This window comes from Mizuhopecten yessoensis, unplaced genomic scaffold (genome assembly GCF_002113885.1).
Source record: "Mizuhopecten yessoensis strain PY_sf001 unplaced genomic scaffold, ASM211388v2 scaffold8745, whole genome shotgun sequence".
NCBI lineage: Eukaryota > Metazoa > Mollusca > Bivalvia > Pectinida > Pectinidae > Mizuhopecten > Mizuhopecten yessoensis.
The window spans coordinates 3,486,400-3,499,706 of NW_018407700.1; the positions used below are offsets into that span (position 1 = coordinate 3,486,400).

The 13,307-nt window shown below is 36.6% G+C and overlaps 1 protein-coding gene across 1 annotated transcript in view; it reads right to left on the bottom strand.

Annotated features, from left to right (window-relative positions):
* The window catches only part of LOC110456459 (glutamate receptor ionotropic, kainate 2-like), a 209,590-nt gene that overhangs the window by 177,252 nt on the left and 19,031 nt on the right, over positions 1-13,307 (bottom strand). The window lies entirely within an intron of this gene.

Here is a 13,307-nt window from a genome sequence, read left to right on the forward strand (position 1 = left end):
TAATTCGAGTTTCAAAGACACTGAGGTCTAATGTGCTTAATTCCTACAACTCAGATACCAGATTTTTGTTCCACAAACGTCGTTTTGTTATTTGTTTTCATTAGAAAAAGACGCTTGCTGCACATAAACAGAACTCAAGATCTGGAGCGTGACAATCCACGACAATATCACGTGATACAGTGTATCACGTGGCAGACAGGATCCCAATCACTCATCTGGTCCAGTAGCAATAGTAATCATTCTACAACAATCTCACTATCGATTAAGTCAAAACGGTTTCAGGAGTTTTGACATTAATAAAAGCCGAAAGCTTACGTAATTCTCCTGTGTTTATTATAACTACTAATCTAACGTCAGGATTGAAAATTGTCCAATTTTGTATCTAAAGAAAAATCAAACAATATGTATGCATTGTCCTTATTTCTATATATATGTATTACCGTTACTCTGTAACTTTTACCTGACATCCAATTTCAAGGCAGAGAGTCCCTCGAGAGCGCAGCTCAAATACGTGCGCGATTACCCATCTCTCTATTCCATTTGCTTGCGGCACACCATTGTAACCTCGCGGGCGCAGTCACGCCTGGTGCTCCCACACGTCTTTGTGATATGATAGACCCAATCATATGGATTCCAATTCCGATCACAGGGGACTAGCCCTTGTAAATTGGGTTTTTGAAAACTTCTGGTATCCTTCGAAATTTCTCTTTAATTATTCATTTGGTATCACTCGCTAGGTCAAATGGAGAATCGGACAAACAGCTGAGTCACAAAAAATATGTATATATATATTGCTATATATGCTATTGAGGAGGGATGATTACTGGAAAGGTTTCCCGTATTATTTGATACCTTAACATGAATTCACTGAATCTCTAGTTCAGCAGATATGCAGGGTGGTGCATAAACCTGTCCATGCTTCCCAATGATGTACAGGATACTCATTATTGCAGTGTTGACTTTTCTGTTCAGTTTTGAGGCTGAGTAAATGTATCATGTATAATTCAATTATAATGTGACGGACGAACGGACAGACATAGGTACATGATATATCATCGTAATTAATGGATACATCCTGTCACTGATAGACAGCCATTGGATTGGCAATGGAGAGTAACTCAAAGGAGAACGTGAACTTCGTATTGTAGTAGGTTTTTATAACATCACGCCTTTAAACCAATTCGCCTCTGCTTTGGATGCGAAATAAAAAAATACTGCCTCGAAGCTTAAAGTACAGCAAGAATTGTAAGATTATCGCTTCTACGAAAAATATAATTTCGCGGAACTCTTTGTATCATATGTTTGTTGCTTTCATTATTTTGTAAGCCCGATTTCAACTGTTACTCGGTTAAGATTTCGAGATGAAAAATTGGTATGAATTTCAAGAAAGCCATCCACACTCATTTACAATGTAGGTTAGGAAGGTATCGGAAGCTTTCGATATAATGGAGTTTGACCACAGAGATATAGTACCGTCTGTCGGTATCTAAAACTCTGTCGTGTACAAACATTTATTTCCATAAGAATAAACATGCCCATGAAACGACATTTCGTATACCAGACCCATTTACCGGTATTCATGAGTAAAGGCAGATTTCGACTTACCGAATGTTGACTATTGATACATCACCATATATATCCAAACCCAAACGACTGTTGCGTACAATCACTTTACAGATAAACGAGATATGAGATTAAGATGAACACTCCCAGACAGTAAAACAACATTGCGTATACCCGCCATTGTCGATATACATTGTTCTATGCTGACTTCGAAATAACTAAGTTGGACTATCGATACATCACTGTGTATCTGTGACCTAGATACCGTAGCATGCTAGCAGTACAATTCGCCCCGGTCATAGATGCACGATTTGTCTGAGAAATGACAAACGCCATATGTACAAATCGTTATCATTGTTCTCCACAAGATCTGCCTCTATACTGGCCCAGTAGCAGCCGGCCGGGGTGCGGAACGCCTGTCCGTTATTGGTCCATTACGTGGACATCTAGTATGATAGCGGCTATTTCGTGTTCCGGAACATACACAATAATTCAATAGTACGATGTATAGATATGTTTTTTGTGTGGTGCAACGAGATGCCAGCCTGGCATCTTAATTATATATCACGAGGTTGTGATATTGGTCGCGTCTGGATGCGTCCTCACGTCTGGATGTGTCTTCAAGTCGGGACGTGTCTACACGTGTCCGTGGTCATTAAGTCACCCTTCGGTTGCTTCTGACCCTAAATATATATAGTCTCTATGGGTAATCATGCCCGGTTTGATTTTGTGGTACCAATGACAAATCATATTAGAAATACATGTACATGTTTATGTAATTGTCTAGTTGTGTACCACTGCCTGCGACTTACGATAGACAAGGTTATAATTTACATTTACAATGCATTTGTTCAAATGCCACTTCGATTTACAAATACAAGGAACCACAGTTGATCTCTGCTGTGCGGGTACAGAAATCATCTAGAAATTCCGCGATTATATTTGGACATCCTCAATCTCAGTGTAGAGCCCCGTGTTCTTAACTATATACTACCCTTGTTTTGATTATAGTATCTTTAAGAGAGAATAGGAAAAAAAAATACAAAACATTGACATCAGTAAGGTTAAGCAAGTTTTATTTTATTCTGAATTGTATAAAAATGAAACATTGATAACAAAAAAAGGAATTTTCGCAATTGAATGGTGAATGATGTTTAACAAATACTAGAGAAGGACCTGCTCTTCGAAAAGATATGTATGTTTTTAAGCCGCCTACTTGTACACTCAAACAGCACAAAACAGTTCTAGTGTTCATATGACTTGCTACCAGATTCGTTTAAGCTAGACACCTTAAGCCAGTAACTGTCCTGAACATTCACTGTGAGGTTTTGACTTTTATTCTTAAAAATATTTTTAGCATTTTAGGTGTGCTAACTTCTTGATTTCACACTAACTGTGTGTTGCATGTAATTCATGCTTCCTCTCTCGATATAAAGAGTAAATATTTATACATGTACCAGCATGCTCCTCTCTCGATATAAAGAGTCAACATTTATACATTTACCAGCATGCTCCTCTCTCGATATAAAGAGGAAACATTTATACATGTACCAGCATGCGCCTCTCTCGATATAAAGAGTAAACATTTATACATGTACCAGCATGCGCCTCTCTCGATATAAAGAGTAAACATTTATACATGTACCAGCATGCTCCTCTCTCGATATAAAGAGGAAACATTTATACATGTACCAGCATGCTCCTCTCTCGATTTAAAGAGTAAACATTTATACATGTACCGGCATGCTCCTCTCTCGATATAAAGAGGAAACATTTATACATGTACCAGCATGCATCTGACAAACGTGGCATGTCCTATTGAAGGGATAGCACACCATCGGTGTCAAAAACAAACCTACAATCTACTATCATTTTTTAAAGTTGTTAGTAATGTTTGTTCTTTTCCTCATATACACTGGGTTTGAAGAATGAAAGTTGTATTCATGTTGAATGCAGGAGTGTTTGGTTTCAATTTCTGCTAATTCTGACTCATCGCCATTATTATATTTATTTGTGTATTCTTTTATTGTTTTAAGTCCTTGTTACAGCTAAGGTCATACAGAGATGCTTGCACAGAGGACGGGATGACTCAATGGTCACTTAAGAGTGTGATCTCACTGGAATGTCATACCCTGGACACGGCATCGTGACGTCCCTAGCTGTTTTGGCTTTTAATAAGCATTATTCATAAGGGCGTTAGGTCTTGGTTTAGGTATAAAACCCAAACCCTCCTCTTGTTGGCATGGCTCAAAAGAGGTATATCACTTATAGATAGATGTAAGATTTTAATGAAATATAATAACAATAATGAAACTACGTTTGTGTTAACCGATGGGTTGGTTTTGATGTATTATTTCAATCACGAGCATACCTAGCGGATTGTAAGTGCAAACCAGTTATGTAAGTACGAATCAGCTGAAACGATGTAATTAATGGTGTCTTTTTGGGACTTCGTTCGTTAATTTTGAAGCCCAAATGTAGGTTTGTACGTTACATGTATTTACCAATAAAGGTTAACTCAAGTTAATTAACAGCAAAATGTGGTAAGGTTACACGGTTTGAGGTCTCTGACCAACTTCTACCTCACCTTGTATGAATATATATATATACAAGGAGATGTGATCGTCCTAATCGCTTACAATGTACGTTCCAATAAAAAACGCCAACGGCCGAGATGAGGAGGAAGGGTTCTTGATGCCCGTATCCGTTATCACTAACTGCGATGTAATAAAAACATGAATGGTTCAAACACATGGTAAGTTTTTGATGTAAGCGAACGTGCGTGTGGCAGGAACTCTTAACATGAAGTTTGTTTTAGCGAATCTTGGAAATGATTAAAATGGGTGATTTCTATGGTTTTGGTGTCGCCTAACTACATAGATAGAGATTTGGCCAGATGTGTTACACTATAATCCTCATCAGTAAGCGACTTTCATGTCCAATCCATTCTCCCTAAATCCTTACAAAAATATGTCATCAAAAAACTAAAACTAAGATTACTCGTATGTTATTGAGACAAACCCTCCGTGTTTCCTCCCTGGAGGTGAATTAATCACAGTGTTCTTTTTTGTAGGTTGATTGCTGTATGTTGGCTTACCCGCCCATGCACTGCCCATTCATCACTACCGTAAACAGGATCAAAGGTGTCGTATACGACCAATAGACCAGATCAACATTGATCTGACGAATACCTCCGTCGCTCTACTAATGAAGTTTGATCTTTTTACCTAGGGTGTGACGGCTAATAGAGTGGGAGGGTAGCGTTACTCACAGAAAAAGTGAAAAATGTGGCGATAATTATTCTTCAGAACAAAATAAAAAGTACATCTGGTTACCATAGTATCGGAATCACGTGAGGGGTAGATAACCACATGTCATGTGGCATAGTTTCATGTCTATGGCCATGAAGACGCGAGTGTGAGAGTCGTATGGGCGTTAACGTGTCTACTCCATCCCCAAATCCCCTGGGCTACCATCTTAGAAGACGAACGACGTGAAGGATCGGCTACTGACAACACAACAAAGAAAACCTTTTTAGTCTGGTGTCGTTTTCCGTGTATTGATTCAACAGTTGTAAAAATGTATATTTATATTGCTCAAGCTCAGATGAATTTATATGCGGCTAATACATACAGAGATCGCCGTCGTTATATTAACCCCGGCTTTAACATCATGGCTACCTTATTTATATTACCAAGGTTTCTGATATTAGGGCTGAGAATGCCGACTAGAGAATCGGACTAGAAACGTGATATAAACATACAGACTTGATCTTTTTTTTCTTATTTGCAGACAAACGTCACAACAGTCTAAGAATATCTATCAATAATCTTTTAACTTGCAAGAAGACAAAATCCTAGCTTAACTACATGATTCTGTTTCACAAGTAGGCATGCTTTTGCCGATGTTCTATATTTGAATTGTGCCAATACTCCATAATATTGCAACACAAGATACACTTATAGCTTAACTGTATGTATACATAGGTATACCCGATTCTCTTTTTACGTAAACTAAACGTGTACGCATCCATTTTGTTAGTTTTGTCTGTAAGATGGATTCTTACACTGCCGAGTTAAACCCATGGATGTGTGGGGCAGAACATAGACAATTATTACATACAGACACGTAACAGAAGTGAACAGAATGTCCCATTACACCATATTTACCTCTGATCATAACCATCTTGAATTGTTACTACTTTGCCAAATCACGGGCATAGCGCAAGGTGTAGAACAGCTGTTGTTTATTTTATATAGATTTTCTGCAACAAAACAAAATCAGAAACATGGATTTTGATGTAATGTAAGGTGGTTTCTGCGACATAATCACTGTTTTGGCGTTTAGCAATTTTTTTAAGATCACAGATAGAATTATAAATTGTTTTTCACCGCCAACACAAGCCCTGCTCGGTGTGGTGATGTATGCGTTATTGTGTTGATCACAGTGACAGTGTGCGTATCATCGCCACCGCGATCCCAACCAGATTGCTGACGAGACTCGACAATTCTGTACATTTTAATACGACAACCTGTCAGTAAAAAATCAAAACTTTCTACAAAGCTGCTGATCCATAATCATTATTTTTAAACGGAGTATTAACCCGTCACAAATGCCGTTGACGGTTGTTGAGAAATTAATTAATCTAAAAATATGGCCAAAACTATTTTCGACAAAAATGTTCGACAGATTCAATTTAGTTTTGGAGCAAAGTAAAGTATAATACAGCATACAGATAATTAGTTTGCATTACTAATGTATGTTGTCTATATTACCAACTGCTGCATTGGAAGGCACCAGACATCAGTTCAACAGATATGTTACCGTGGTAGTTTAATGATAGATCCTCTAAAAATATATAAGAGGAGTGTGCAATACCCACATCTACAATAACTATGTTCAACTTTAATTGGTCAATTAACATAAATAAATCCTCACATAATAAAACTTTTGCGCGATCGTATGCACAATGAATGTTGAGTTCCTAATTTCTAGCAGAAGTTGCGTTATATCATCATAAATAACATGTACACTCGCGCTTAATGTATGGTTCTATCCTGGCGTCTTATTATCAAGCGTGGGAGACAACTGTGTGAACGGCCCGTAGTGGTGACAGGGGACTCCCTATCCCTCTTGATATTCCGTGAGAGTTTTGGTTGTTTGGTTACAAATGCAAAGTGTAGAAAACAGATATGGGTAAGTCAATAACATTTCTCAAGCTTCTGAAGCACGTTGATGCCAAACAGTTATGGCGTACGCTCTTATCCGGTCACCCCCTCGAGTGGTTTCCCCTTGGAAAATAGCTGTCAATGCCTCTACAACTCTTTGGCCTATTAGGTGAGATATGATTAGTTAAGTTTACTTATGTTTGTTTGGCTCGGTAAAAAAAACAAAAAAAATAAAACATTCTTTCAATTAGAGAGTAGATGGGAGATAAACAAATATTTTCACAGTAAGTTCCTATTAAACATTCTGTTTGCAAAGGCATAACAACAAAAAATGAATCTCCTTCCTTAATATAGACAAAATCTGTTAAGAATCGATAGTGTCGAGTCATAAATCCTGAAATTAAATGTTAGGTTTTGGAGACTTCTACAGTACATAGGAAAAAGAAGATCCAGTACAGACAAAGCCATGAGCTGGTCTATGTACTTGATGCTTGGCTAACTGTCATTCAAACAAATAGATATACATTATTTGTATGTGTAAATCTATACTTTTCTTAATAATTTGGCAAGCTTACGCAGTCGTAATTCAATCGCTGATGTCTACTCCTTCCCCAACGACGAAGGAGATTTCCGCCTAGCATCTTCTTCTAGTACGCCGCTTCAAATCAAGTGTTACATAACCCAACCTAAATTACATTTTGTCGAAATAATGTACTTAAATATGTTTCCCATATACAGATGCTTTTAGAAAACTGATTATCTTAATTAAACGGAAGTTTTCCTGTTGTATCGCCTTCACGCAACAACAATAGTTTATAATTAAAATGGATTTTTTTTCTGAATGTGTCTGAACAAGGAAGCAGTAATATTTTTCAGCGTGAAAACCCTGGGAAAACGTATGGCGTAATCTAACCAGCCATGTGGTAGGTACCCGAAGCCTTGATCTAATCCATTCCGCTAACACATTACCGACGTGACCAAAGAAACGGTAATGCTGCCGCATGCATGGAAAGGGCTTGAATTAATAGAAAAATACATATTTAGTAGACAGTTCCATCAGTAGGATTTGATGATATCTGAGCGTATCAAAATGAAACACACGTTGTTTAAAATGCGTGGAATATCTGCAGCAAATTGTATCCAGTGTAAAACACACAATTTAGATTGGTGGTGGGAAGATATAATCCCGTTCAATCTGGTTATACGTGAAAACACACACACAATAGGAAAAACAAGAATACGAAGTGTCCTTTTTCTGGTGAATTAAACGACCTTTGTAACAGATGTTTCATCCTTGATTTTCTATTCGAACCGATTATAACAACATAAACTCTTGCTTTTTTTCCAGATTTCCACGTATGTATTTGGTATATCCAGTACCTTCGTATAACTGTAGTGTATCTAGTTCCCCTACATTTGGTATATCTATTACCTACGTATAATTGTGGTATATCCAGTTCCTTCGTATAATTATGGTATATTGAATTACCACATCTCTGGTTTATCCAGCACCGTATAACTATGCTATATTGAGTAACCACATTGAGGTATTTCAAGTTCCTACATTGAACGTATATTTTCTGGTATATAAAATCACTATGAATGTATTTGGCGCATTCAGTCCAAGTATATGTATATGGTTAAATAATATCTTACAAAAGGCATATCCTAGAAGAAAAAAAAATACCTGTCAAAAGACATCATACCGCATTTACTCTGTTTATCCAATTAATTATAGATACATACATCTATGTGGTTTCATCTAATAAGCCTATGTATAAGTTTTGGGTTTTTCAAAATTACGCGCCAAAACTTTTTATTAGATTTGCCTTGTTGTCGGGATTAGCAAATTATCGACTCTGCATGGTATCACGTGGTTCTTCTAAACATTTTATCAAAACAAAGCGCCCATACCTTTTCGATCAAGTCACGCCCACCATCCAACCCCTCTTTTTCATTGTACTATATATATATATTAGATGTACACACCACCTCTGGATACAATTTCAGTTTCGTTAACCTTAAAGTATATTAAATTTTGTTGTACTGTACAGGTTTGTTTGATTTACAATTAATCATTTTATTTACCTTTTGTGTGTGTTAAGTTATGATTTATGATATATGTAACAGTCAATGCCAGATACTTTCAGGAGTGACGAAATATTTGAAAATTGTTTCATTCATTTATTAGGCTTTATGCCATCTAAATTATTGGCACGGTCAGTGGTGATACAACACTTCCAGTTAGTCAGAGTTGTATCACTCGATACTTTGCGAAAACCTACCTCCCCCTTTCTACATAAATAGAAAAAAATAGATTAAAGGGAGTAAGGGCTAGGTAGCCTGCCCTCCAACATTAGACTGACCTAATATTCGAACTTCTTTAACTTAAGCTTGTTATATATATTTGGTTTGCATTTTCATTTAGTCGATGATTATTATTGTCCGTCTTATTATTTGAACTGTATCTGGCTGGCAGGCTGTTGTTAATCTATTTATGTATTACGTATAAACTGGAAGAACACAAGCAATGGTGTTATGGCTATCACATCAAACGGCAATACATGTAAGTATATTATTCTTTTCTATATCTAGCTAGTTATTAATGTATCTATCAATTCATTTTTCACTTTCGTTTGATATATCAAACGGGCACGTGAATTGACACAATGAGCAAAATCTTAATAAAAACTAGATAGAGCACGTAATTTGTGGCGTTATGTACGACCATAAGTGTCTGCAATGAAACTGAAAAAATGCCAATGGCGTTTCCTGATCAAATTCCGAATTTCCGTCATACGAGACAGACTTTGCAGTACGAGTAAACATATGCCGTTTGACCGATGCTTTTGCAATAAGCCTTTAGGTCATTCTATACTGACACTACATAGGCCATTGCGTGTTGTCAGAAATATCATGGTAGTACGATCGACATCATACAAATACATGTTCTTATTAATATCTCCACTTCATTTGGACACCTCCCAAATGATAGACGATAAGTTACACAGTAATATGAATGATTAATTCAATGTTGACACCCTGCCAGTCATATTGATTTCCATTGTATTACAAGATATGTACCCGTAACCCACAATGTCTCAGTGTCGGTAAGACTATACTATGGTCATATTGGTCTTATTATCGCTCTCTACATACACAATCTATACGTAACATATATACATGTATCTTGTAAAAGGAAAGGTAATATTCCCAAAATTGAAATCGGGTTATTGTCGTCCTGAGGATTTTTCTGTTGTATTTTATTTTCCGTTGGTATGTTTTTAAAATTGACTTCAAGCTTTTTTCATAAACCGTTTACGTTCTTAAGCACTAGACAGATAACTGATTTCTCTAGATAAATGGAGATGAACATTGTAAACGCAGTCACGACATCATTCTTATTCCAAAAGGGAACTAACAAACATACAATGTCAGAGTTGATATAGACACGCAACAGAAGCGTAAAGCAACCTTGTGAACACGACATACATTTATACTCAAGAATGTCATTACATCAGCCGATATGTAACCCTCCGAACATGCTACACGGAGCAAACACGTTAGGGATGTTCACCTTAAATGAAAAGGTGATGAAAGACAATAGCCTTTTGGAGGAATATTATCGAATGTTGATATGAATGCTGCCTTGCAGATACGATCTTGCGCTCTGACCAGCAGACAGGGTTATTTAAGATTCAAACTGAAGGAAAGAAACAAAATGTCCCCACGAAGATTGTTGTGTACCATTTCATTGTGTGGCTCTTTAAAATATGCGTTAAATTTTCTATGCTATCTTTGGTGTGGTTCATATTATTTTTAATTTTAAATGAGTATCACGTTTGTTCCTATACTCGTATTTTAGCATCAAATAAGTAGCAATGCAAATGCTATGATATTTGTTCTGTCACAGTAACACATCATAAGTCAGGGAAAATACCTAAAACTTCCTTACAGAAAACAAACTAGTTAGGATGCGCTTGCTTTTGATTACAATAATGTTATGCATGACCCCTCTTTATGCACTACTAAAACGATGTAAGAAATACCTCGGTTTTAACAACGTCGGCATACTGGAGAAATTACAGCTACAGCGGAACAGTTCAGCAGACGAGCGGTACCGCCACGTTGTCGTGTGGGGGAGGAAACATCTGGATAGGCAATTACATGAGCGAGACCCCACGGGTCCGAATGGTCATCATTCACACCATCGAATGAGTGAAACGATCACTCATTGAAGGTTCCGAAGTGACTGTATTATTGGAATATTTGGCTCTGCTTAAGCGCCATTGTATGATTTGGCAACTCAATGAGCTCCCTGCCTACTATGAATGATAATCTGTCGAAACTGCTGGCTGAAAAGATGGTAATGTTTCAAAGAGTTATTTTAGTTCGGTGTTATACGTTATGTACATTATATATTTGTTCTTTCATGAACATATTATGTCTACTGTTAAAACACTAATCTATAAATAAAAAGCTAATTAGGAACTATGTAGTTTACGGGTAACTATCAAACTTAAACAATGAGTGATTTGACTTCACCTATTACATAACCAAGCATATTTCGGTTGCTTTCGAATATGTTAATAGACCTATATTTCAAGCCAAAATATCACAATCCAAGGCCAATGGTTCCGCTGCAGGAAACAAAGGTCAGGGTTACGGGAAGTCGAATATAGTTGGTCATAACTCGGTAGCCTGGGTTTCGCACTGAACGCGATTTTGTAAAGGCTTGCTCTTTATGTGTTCATGATGAAAGAAGAAAATAACTGATGTCGACACATATATGTATGAGGCCTGTTTGGATACACTAATTACATGTGTTCGCCAACATGAAGCTCGGTGTGCACCAGTACGCCTCGGTTGGGCAAGCCTATCTCACGAATCCCTAGTAAGTCTAATATCTTTGTTAAATGTTGTAAATTATGTTTGTATACGTCGTTTGTATCATGTGCATAAACTAAACTGTTGGTACAGGAAGTGCTTAGAAAACAATTGTAGATACGTATAGTCATAGCATGGCACAAATAAAGGGAACATATATGTTTACTTCTGTGTGTCTAATTTAAATGCGTTTATCATTCAAGTGCATAAAATATTGTTATATTCTTCTTGCATAAAAAGAACACAATCTGGCAAACAGACAAACATAATGGTGTTTATTTCTATATTTGCATTTTAACAACATTTTGCATTTTTGTGTGGCTCTGATCAATTGAACAATGCGCGTTACTACAGGTTATTACTTTACTTATTACTTACTGGTATATCTTTCACTACTTTTGACATAATTGCTATTTAAATATCATTTTACTTTTCTACATTTGAATAGATTTCAATAAATAGAACAGTCGACATCAAGGATCGGACCACTAGGTCGTTAACGTTATGATATGACGTCACGATAGTCCATCAGGATTTATGGTACAATGTAATGACAGTAATAAGTGCCTTTTTTAATACAACAAGCTAAACGAATCTTAAATGACAAGTGACGTCATTTGTAATGAAATTAAAAACCGAGAAACATTTTGAGGACGTTCAAGTGTAGTCATATTTGATAGTTGTACTAAAAAGAATGAATATTTTACACATTTGTCTAAGAATGCTTTGCTCTTGTATTTATAATATACGTATATGTCAATAAATGGAATGACTGTGGAGCGAGAATATCCAATCTGTACATCATATGTTTGTAATATTTTCCTATAGCGGATAATTCATCATATCCACTGACACAATTTTGGTCCTGTCGTTTTGATGTACATAACATGCAATTAAGTATACCCTTATGTTAAACAGGAAAACACTTAAGAGTGTTTGTATGGAGTTGATTTGTAGATTTCGAAAACCTCTTTGACGTAACTATCTGCTTAGTTATGAATATATGACATCATAAATGATCAATTTTGAATCAAATGCCGATGTTTTTATTACTGAACAGAGAGATTATACATTTATTGCTGTCCCGGTGCTGCATTTCATCTGAAACATACCAAATTTTTGTTAACTTCCAGTCCTCCGACAACTTGAAAAAGCAATTTTTCTTATATCAGAATTTCTCGAGCTTCATCAGAATTCTTCCTAAATGTGTTTCGTATTCTAGTTTGATAGCAAAATCCTAACTTTTATCTGAACGAGGCATTAAAACAATGTCCGAAATGTATTTGGCTTCGAGAAAACTTTGAAATAATCAAATCTGTTACTTGGGCATATGGTGAAATGCATTAGGTTTCACATCAGATGGTTGTAAAGTAGCATCCTTAGTCGTAAAACAAGCACGAATTTGGATATGTTTCAAAGACGCTTCTCTTCTGCCAGCATTCGTATGTAGTTTAAATTCCATCCACTTTACACCACCTTACGTCATGGTAGGGCATTTACCGTCGAACACTCTACCAAGGCGAGTAGACACTTTGGAACACTCCAACAGGAGGAGTAGACACAATTGAGCACTCCAACATGGCAGGTAGATAATATTGACCACTCAAATACGAGTAGACACTATGAACTCCCCTACAAGACGATCAGACATAATGGGCACTCTACCAAGAGTAGTAGACATAATGGAAT